The following is a 10,267-nucleotide window of genomic DNA, read 5'->3' as shown; positions in this document are numbered from 1 at the left end:
ACCAAAGATAAGAAAATGTGAAATAAAAATGTTGTAACATTATGAATTATTCATCAAAATGGTTTTAGGGTAACGCAGAATATCATTAAAACATTCTCAAATTGTGACATTCAATCAGGAAATATCACATCAACAACAACATTCCTCATTAAGTGCGTAGATTCAGGTATTATTCCCAGTTTCATCTCCAACACAAACACAGCACATATACAATATATTTAAAACCAATAAGACAATACCAATAAGAACCAAAACAACACTAGATAAACTTCTATAGCATAGATTAAATGAACGACTTTTCAATTGAAATTAAACTTTTTGCAGCGGAAATGGAACCTTTGGCATTTGGAATGAAACCTTTTGCAACCGAAATGACTTTTTGCAAATCAAATGAAACTTTTAGATTTACAGAAGGAAAAATAACAAAACATTTTTCTTTTTAGCAGGTTTAATATTAAATCAACTAATTATAACTAATATATAGTAAAAGATTATTTTTTTGATTATTAATATCTACATTTTTATAATATAACTTCTTAAAGTTTCCATAAAACGGAAATAGGACTCCAATTCTAGATGTGGAAAATAATAAATACATATTTAAAGGTTGTACTCTGTACATATTTAAAGATTGTACACGTTTCCAAACAATGCCGCCTACATAAGATCTTCTATTCCTATACAGATTGTAACGTTCCGCGATTGCCAAGAAGGTTTTTATTGTGTCCCAGGTATACAAATCCACAACGTTTTTTTTAACGAACCCTGTGATTCATTAGATTTGGGTATAAGCGTAGAGGACTCTGAGCCATCGTGCCGCGAAGAACCCTTTCTCATATCTGATTTAGAGTTTAAACTAGTAATTTTACCCTAAAATAGCAAACTAGTTATACTGCCTTAATGCAAACCTGCCTTTGAAATTTCATTGTCACTTCATACAACTCCTTTTCTTTTTATTAATTAAATTGTTACATTTTTTGTTATTATAGACTTGCAATTTCATTACAGTTTTTATTTTGAAGAAGAATGGAAGAAACACCAAGAAAAATTAAACGTTTCAGTTGAATTATAAACAATGGTAAGTAATTAATAATCTTAAATAATTTCCTAATTAATTCCCTATTATTATTTTTCTATTTTGCAGATAGTCCCAATCAAAAGTGCAATTGCGAAACTTTTGGTAAAAAGATGGAAAATGTGGAAAACTCTTAGAAAGTAATTCGAGGTAAAAATTATGTAATTTCTCTTAGAATTGTTGCAACTTGTTAATTTGCTTCTTTGTTCTCACTATAGGTCAGATCAAGGTTTTAGCTGATGCATTAGCTAAGTTGAAAGTAATGGTGCAAAAATTACTACGAACTCCAAGTGCTGAGATACCATTATCGAGTAGGTTCCCCATCACCACTGAGAAAGATCTCATTGAAATTAATAACAAAATCTCAAGTGAGAATAAAGATATATATGTAAGTATTTTTAAATTTATTTCTTATTGAAGACAGATTATATACAAATATTTTGTTAATTTTTAAGTAAAGATTATATCATCCATTGTAAAAAGAGAGGGAATATTGAAATCATTAAAAAATATTACAGGTTTAAATATTACTCACGAATATAATATTGACGGAAATCATGGAAAAAAAGTTTGATGTCCCTAAGAAATATATATAACGTTATTTTAGGTAAGGTGTATAAAACATTATTTCTATATTCTACGTTTTCGTACATTAAACATTATTTTTTGCAGATTCAATACCAGTTACAGAAAATTCGGACACCCCAGAAATACAACCGCGAAAAGCAATACAAGTGCAAAAGAAAAGATTTTTTAAACAAGTGATTGCTGAGAGAAAAGCTAAAACGAAAGGCAGAATAATTAACAAAATATTAGCGTTAATTTTTTTATAAATATTGAATTTGTTTATGTTTTTATACAAATGATGTAAATATGGTTTTAAGAAACAGATAAACATGTACAAATTTTTAGTGTTAAGTTTATATATATATATTTGTGTTTTTATAGAGTAACGTTAAATTGTATTCATTTATGTTTCAAATAAAAAAATGAATAAAAACTAACAATTTCACTAACAATAATTGGCACTGAACTAGTTCATTGGAAACTAGTTCAGAATCGGTCTGCTTATACTAGATAGTACATGATTGTATACATAGAACTAAATAGGGGGTAGTCTGCTGACACTAGTTTATGGCTGTATACTTGGAACTAAGTAGGGGTTAGTCTTTTGTCACCAGTATATGGCTGTAAACCTGGAACTAGTACAGTAATGCAAAGAGTCAATTGGTTACCTCGTATGACATCCCCATGTTAAAGTTTACAGTTGTTTGCACTGTGAGGGGTCTTAAGTGGAACTAGTTCCTGTAACCCTGAGAATCGACGAGTTCGAACTAGTTCGCATTGCTAGCGGATAGCGTCAAAAAAATGACTCATATTATAAAATTAAATACTATAAAACAAAAACAAAATTGTGAACTCAATGTGGAACACAAAAGAGATTGGTTCGTTAACACTATAAACATTCACAAATCTATGAATGTTGAGCGGTTACTCTCACTTGGGCCGAAATTCTCATTGCCTTCAACAAAGACGACACTTCTCCTATTCAACATTATCGCTGAGGGAGAGGAATTAATAACGACATTGAACAACAAAGAGAATCAAGAGAAAACTAGGATAAGCTTTATTACGCTCGTCAATGATCACATCAAGAAGACGACGTTGAGTAAAAGAGAATGTCTTATACTAAATCAGCCTTGCTCATAGTATTTGCATTAGTAGTGGTGAGAGACTATCTTGCCCTTCCAAATCAACGGCAAATGAAAATAGAGAGAGAATCTGTGTGCTTTGTTTATACTTTTTCGTTCGAGGCTGCTCATAGCTGTACTATATACAGTTTGACATACAAACAAATTTATAACACGAAATAAAGAATACTTCTATTGAGCTTACGATCTCGTCACCGGGGTAAAAAATGTTTTTTGTCATAGAAGTTATTTTTAAAATAACTTCTGGGGAGAATATCCCAGACAAAAAACAAGGGAACTGATGAGGATTGGTGGCTCTTTCCGAAAACCTAGGTATTCCCTGCCTTACCCCCTGGTAAACATTACCATCGTTCTCCACTAATAAACAAACGTTGTTTTTATAAAAACAACAATAAAGGGATAAGCCTAACCATTTTGCAACAACAAAATACTACGGTATCCCGAAAAAACAAGCAACACTGTTCTATTTATAGAAAAGGCACGGTCGACGAAGGGGATTTTGTTGTAACAGACAAAACCAACTTACATGGTTATGCTACTTCGTTCAGGCTGAACGAAAGCATAACAAGTGGAGAAAGATGAAAATGTTTATAAGTGCGGTTGTAAGATTTAGAAGACTTTCCAAAAGAATTTTAGTTTTATTTAATTCTTTGGTTCCTCTTCTATTAAGCTTACGATCTCGTCACTTGGGTAAAAAATGTTTTTTGTCATAGAAGTTGTTTTAAAAATAACTTCTGGGGAGAATATCCCTTACAAAAAACAAGGGAACTGATGAGGATTGGTGGCTCTTTCCGAAACCTAGGTATTCCCTGCCTTACCCCCTTGTAAACATTACCATCGTTCTCCACTAATAAACAAACGTTGTTTTTATAAAACAACAATGAATAAGCCTAACCATTTTGCAACAACAAAAATTTTTATTTTTAGTAGGTTTAAAATTAAATCAACTAGTTATAACTTATTATAGTTTTAGAGGAATTTTTATTGATTATTAGTATCTATATTTTTATATTATTTCTTAAATTCTCAGTGTAAAAAGTGTAGATGCAGAAAAATTATAAAAATTTGTTTCAAAGTCTTTTCTCCAAAAGACCAGAATTTTTATAACCTCCTACACGGAAAGATGGGTATATTAAATTTGTTATTCCGTTTGTAACACCTCTAAATATTCGTCGTAGACCCCATTAAGTATATACAATCCTGATCAAAGTTTATTTAATGACGTCCACCTGGCTGTCTATTGAAATCACGATATTGAGATGAAATTTAATGTAAGGCAAACCATTCAATAGCCCACATAGCAAGACTGCTCTATCCCCACAACTAATAAAGCTGCGAAGTGGACTGTATACTACTACTATAAAACATTATAGTAAAGCTTAATTTCGCATTTCAATCCTACCCATACCTATAAAGGCCCAAAATTTGTTTCAATTTCTCTTTTAGCATTAAGCATTTGGAATTTAATAACATGGAAACGTTTTAAATCAAACAATAAAGAACCATTTGTTTTACAACAATAATATAAAAATGTATTTATTAATAATAAATAAAAATTCCTCTTAACTACGTTTGTTATAATTAGTTTAATTAATTTTATTATTAGTTAATTTAATTTTTTTTACTAAAAATAAAAATGTTTTGTTATTTTTCCTCCTATAAATCGAAATGTTTTATTTGATTTACAAAACGTTTTATTTCGGTTGCAAAGGGTTTAATTTCCGCCTCAAAATGTTTCAGTTCCACTGCAAAAGGTTTCGTTTCCGCTGCAATAGGTTTCATTTCCACTGCAAAAGGTTTAATTTCCAATGCAAAATGTTTCATACCCGCTGTAAAAGGTTTAATTTCAATTGCAAAAGGTTTTATTTAATCTGAAAATGCTATACCTAACTCTGACAAGGGAGGAAAAACAGTAGCGATCTTAAAAACGGTCTATGAAGCAAAAATGAACGAAAATGTAATGAATAAGACGTCTAAGGAAAGGTCCAAAAACAGGATTACAGGAAAAGAACAATAAATTAGTTATGAAATTGTTCGACTCTAATATATATTCTGAAAATGATAAATTTCGGTTGTTAACAAGAATATCAGTGCCTCCAAAAAGATATGGATAAACAAGGGATCCCTTTGCGCCCTATATGTTCGTTTAACAGTTCAACAACATATAAATTATCAAAATATATTGCATACATTTTAAAATGTATAACGAGGGAATCTATATATAATATAAAAGACGCTGTTGAATTTAAATTAAGGGTTAACAACCAATAAATACATGACAATGAGATATTAATATCGTTTGACGTTGTATCCTTATTTTCAAGTATTCCTATGAACTTGGCAATAAACACAATAAAAGAAAAGTAGAACATCATTCAGGAATACACGAATACGCCGATGAATCTCTTTATATGTATTTTAATATTATGCATAAAGGACTCCAGATATTTTGTCTATAATGGCAAAATATTTAAACAATTAAAATGTATGCCAATGGGATCGCCTATTACCCCTATAAACGCTGATATTGTCATGGAAGAGTTACTTGATACAACCATGAAAACTTTACCCATAAAACCGAGAATATTAACGAAATATGTCAACGATATATTTTGCATTGTGCAGAAGGACCAGGTTGACAACACCTTAATGGCTCTGAACATATACAACAAAAACATAAAGTGAATCAGACCTGCGACTACCATAACTTGACGCTATTGTACTAAGACAAGGCAAGAACGAAATCAAAAATACCGCACACTGTGCAACAACCGGACACATTCTTAATTTTAACAAGTAAAAAAGTAGTAAATTCGGCCGGGCCGACCTTTGAAACCCCTTCACTATTTGGAACGAATTAGAAAATTTTCAAAAAAAAAGAAAATCTATTGAAAATTCTTTAAAAATCTTTAAAATATCTTATATAGGAAGGTGCAGATATATGGATGGATATACGATATTGTGGACTTATAAAGACAAATCTATTTCTGCGTGTAAAGTACTCACAAGGAACTCCTTGTGTGGATTTTCAGATAATTCATTGGAAAAAGCCTATTCCACTATTTCCCCTACAAACTCTGATATTGTCATGAAAGAGTTACTTGATGCAACCATGAAAATTTTACCCATAAAACCGAGAATATTAACGAAATATGTCAACGATATATTTTGCATTGTGCAGAAGGACCAGGTTGACAACACCTTGATGGATCTGAACATATACAACAAGAACATAAAGTGAATCAGACCTGCGACTATCATAACTTCACGCTATTGTACTAAGACAAGGCAAGAACGAAATCAAAACCGGACACATTCTTAATTTTAACAAGTAAACAAGTAGTAAGTTCGGCCGGGCCGACCTTTGAATACTCTCCACCATTTGGAACGAATTAGAAAATTTTTAAAAAAATAAAATCCATTAAAAATTCTTTTAAAATCTTTAAAATATCTTATAAAGGAAGGTGCCGATATGGAGGGATATACGATATTGTGGACCTATAAAGACAGATCTATTTCTGTAAAGTACTCACAAAGTATAAAGTAAAGTAAAGTACTCACAATGAACTCCTTGTGTGGATTTTCAGATAATTCATTGGAAAAAGTGGCTAAAATCATCAAAATACCGAATATAGGGGAGAACCGTTATATGGGGGATATACGATATTGTGGACCTATATAGACAATTTCGTTTCATTGATAAGAACTCCGTGTGTGGATTTTCAGACAATACGATTGGAAAATGTGGCTAAAATCATCAAAATACCGAATATCGTTGGGGACCGTTATATGGTAGCTGTACGTAATCGTTAACCTATTTAGAGACATCTCTGTCGGGGGTAAAGTTCTCACAAAGAACCCCTTGTGTACAAAGAACCCCTTGTGACCATTCCGTTGAAAAATGTGGCTAAAAACATCAAAATACCGAATATCGGGGGTACCGTTATATGGGGGTATACGATATCGTGGACCGATATAGACAATTCTTTTTGAGGGGGTAAAATGCCCACAAGGGACTCCTTTTGTGGAATTTCCGACAACTCCATTGAAAAATGTGGTTAAAATCATCAAAATACCGAATATCGAGGGTACCGTTATATAGGGGTATACGATATCGTGGACCTGAATAGACAATTCTCTCTCAGGGGCAAAGTACTCACAAGGAACTACTTGTGTGGATTTTCAGACGATTCCGATGAAAAATGTGTGCGATACCGAATATCGGGGTACAGTTATATGGGGGTTATACGATATCGTGGACCGATATAGACAATTCTTTTTGAGGGGGTAAAATGCCCACAAGGGACTCCTTTTGTGGAATTTCCGACAACTCCATTGAAAAATGTGGTTAAAATCATCAAAATACCGAATATCGAGGGTACCGTTATATAGGGGTATACGATATCGTGGACCTGAATAGACAATTCTCTCTCAGGGGCAAAGTACTCACAAGGAACTACTTGTGTGGATTTTAAGACAATTCCATTGAAAAAAATCTGTCTTCTGAATGATGTTTATATTTCGGCTTAGAGTTTCTATAAATGCTATAGTATTAAAAAGGTATGGTAGCTAATTTAACTTCTGACCGTCTTGTACTCGCAACGAAAAATCTTTCTTCTATTTCTTTATTGGATAATACACTATCTTCACTTTTTGATTTTCTCTATTTTTTTATTCCTAAGTGAATAATAACATTAGTTTAATGTTTTTTTTTTATTAATTGTAATAGTTTGTGTGACACAATTAATTATATCATTCATTCCCAAAATTATGTCTGTGTTTATCGGAAAGTTACTTTCTATCAGATAGAATTTATGTTTCAAGTAATGTTCTCCATGTACTACTTCTAGTTCAATTGTTATATCCGTAAATAATGTTTTCTTTACAAAGTGATATATTAGATCTGGTATCTATTAAAAAGCTCAATTTGTAATTAAAGTTTTTTTATATGTAGAGAAATAAGGTTAAATCTGTAAGATTCGTTCTGAATCTCCAAGGTTTCTTCGTTTCCCTGTCGATGGATGATTTTTATTGTAATAGGTGTTTCTATTCGTTCTATTGTAAGCATTATTTGTGCCATAACGACTGTTATTAATTGTATACCTGTTATAATTGTTAAATAATCTATTATTGTTGGAATCGTAGTTGTTATTGCGGTTTCTATTATTTCTGTTGCGATTGGTGTTATTATTTTGTCTTTCAATTCAAATTTATTGAGTCTTTTTTTTAAGACGAAAGTTTACAATTTTAAAGTGAAGAAAGAAATACTTAAAACTATAATGTTTTGTTTTAATGACTAAAGCGGATTTTCAGCGTCTGGCTTTACTAAAATTTGCTAATTAGTGTTTACTAAACTAAATGTGTATATCGTGCTTGCTCCATTTTGTCTTCCTTGATACTTGTATCTGCCATTGTTATCGTTGTAATCCTACCATTAGTAATTATTAGTAGTAATTATTGTTATTTCTATTTAGTCATAGACTTCTATATATCTGACGGATGTAATGATCTTTCTTGTGCGATAGCAACTGCTATTCGTATTGACTGCTATTCGTATTTTTCATGTAGACCATTCAGAAATGTTTTAAAATATTCTTTATTTTTTATCCTGGAGCGGGATATTTATAATTTGGTACATTAACCTTCTTTAGTTTTAAATGAATGTTAATTGCTGTCTTTGAAGTTTTAAAATTTTTATTCAATGTAGTTCTTAATTCGTTCAATGTCCAATGAACGAATTAAGAACTTAAAAACAACACCCACAAGTAGTAGCATGTCTAATTAACTGATTTGCTTCGGCTTCCTGATGATTGTCAAGTAGAATATCCCTTGGTTTCCAGATTTGATGTAATAGTATGTATGGTGATGACGTTCTTGTGGTGAGCATGTGCAAAATATATTTAGTTGATGTACAAGTATTATCTTTTATAAAGCCAACCAGCACTAGACATTTGGTCATAGGGAGAAATGCCAGTTTAGATTCTTTCTATTTTTGTGAACCTCTTATGACAAGTCTATTCTTGCTTGTTTACTTCCTAACCATTTAGTTGACGCATATATATTATCCTTTATAGAGACGAATAGCTCGAGACGTTCGGGCATATGGTGAAATGCCATTTTAAATTCTTTCCATTTTTATGTGAACGCTATTCATATCAAGTCTGAATATTCAAAGCACGAAGTTCTTTCTTTGTTGCAAGCTTCCCCAAGTGTACTCAAAAAAATTCAAATGGTGAAATAAAAGTGACTTTTTTGTCTTCCAAAACAAGAGTTGCGAGTATAATCGTATGACGAACTTGGTGAAAAGCAGAAGCTTCTTGCGCGTACCTGTATTATTACCCACTTGAGCTAATGGAATGTCACTTAGCATTTCTTTGCAAGCCGATGGTGTTTTGATTTTTAGCGCACCAAAAAGTGATATATTCTTATCAATATATTGTTTGGTACAGTTTGCTTATTTATAATTGTCATATTTATTTATTGGTTAATTATGCAATCTTTGTTTTCTTTATTTATAAGGTTTTTTATAAATAAAGAAAACAAAGATCTTATTTTATAGAAATGTTATAAAATTAAGATATTATACATTAAATAAAGTCATATTATGGACAAACATCGGTAGGGCAATTGTAAACAAATTGTATTGTAAGTGCGCCTAAGTTGGACAGCAGCAGTCGATATGTTTAAAATCAAATAAGGAAGTATTTTTATACATTTATTAAAACATTTTCAAAAGGACATTTTGGAAACATTAAACGATTGTCAAATGAACTCGTTAGACAATTTATAATTATGTAGTTATGGAATGCCAAAAGTCGAGGATTTTTTCTTAAGTCGGCATGTAGTCGGAGAACATGCATTTTGGACATTATATCTAACCAAAAATAAGAAAATATGAAATAAAAATGTTGTAACATTATGAATTATTCATCAAAATGGTTTTAGGGTAACGCAGAATATCATTAAAATATTCTCAAATTGTGACAATCAATCAGGAAATATCACATCAACAACAACATTCCTCATTAAGTGCGTAGATTCAGGTATTATTCCCAGTTTCATCTCCAACACAAACACAGCACATATACAATATATTTAAAACCAATAAGACAATACCAATAAGAACCAAAACAACACTAGATAAACTTCTATAGCATAGATTAAATGAACGACTTTGCAACTGAAATTACACTTTTTGCAGCGGAAATGGAACCTTTGGCATATAGAATGAAACCTTTTGCAACCGAAATGACTTTTTGCAAATCAAATGAAACTTTTAGATTTACAGAAGGAAAAATAACAAAACATTTTCTTTTTAGCAGGTTTAATATTAAATCAACTAATTATAACTAATATATAGTAAAAGATTATTTTTTTGATTATTAATATCTACATTTTTATAATATAACTTCTTAAAGTTTCCATAAAACGGAAATAGGACTCCAATTCTAGATGTGGAAAATAATAAATACATATTTAA

The 10,267-nt window shown here is 31.1% G+C and overlaps 1 long non-coding RNA gene across 1 annotated transcript; it reads left to right on the top strand.

The window, feature by feature from the left end:
* The first annotated feature begins 561 nt into the window (after positions 1-561).
* Positions 562-2,020, top strand: LOC131803586 (uncharacterized). Its single transcript, XR_009342668.1, has 5 exons — positions 562-1,078; positions 1,145-1,225; positions 1,294-1,463; positions 1,536-1,682; positions 1,748-2,020. It is a non-coding gene; the product is annotated as an uncharacterized LOC131803586 (long non-coding RNA).
* Positions 2,021-10,267: the final 8,247 nt, after the last annotated feature.

Source organism: Musca domestica, unplaced genomic scaffold (assembly GCF_030504385.1).
Source record: "Musca domestica strain aabys unplaced genomic scaffold, Musca_domestica.polishedcontigs.V.1.1 10, whole genome shotgun sequence".
Taxonomy (NCBI): domain Eukaryota; kingdom Metazoa; phylum Arthropoda; class Insecta; order Diptera; family Muscidae; genus Musca; species Musca domestica.
This window is presented reverse-complemented; position numbering and strand designations above follow the sequence as displayed.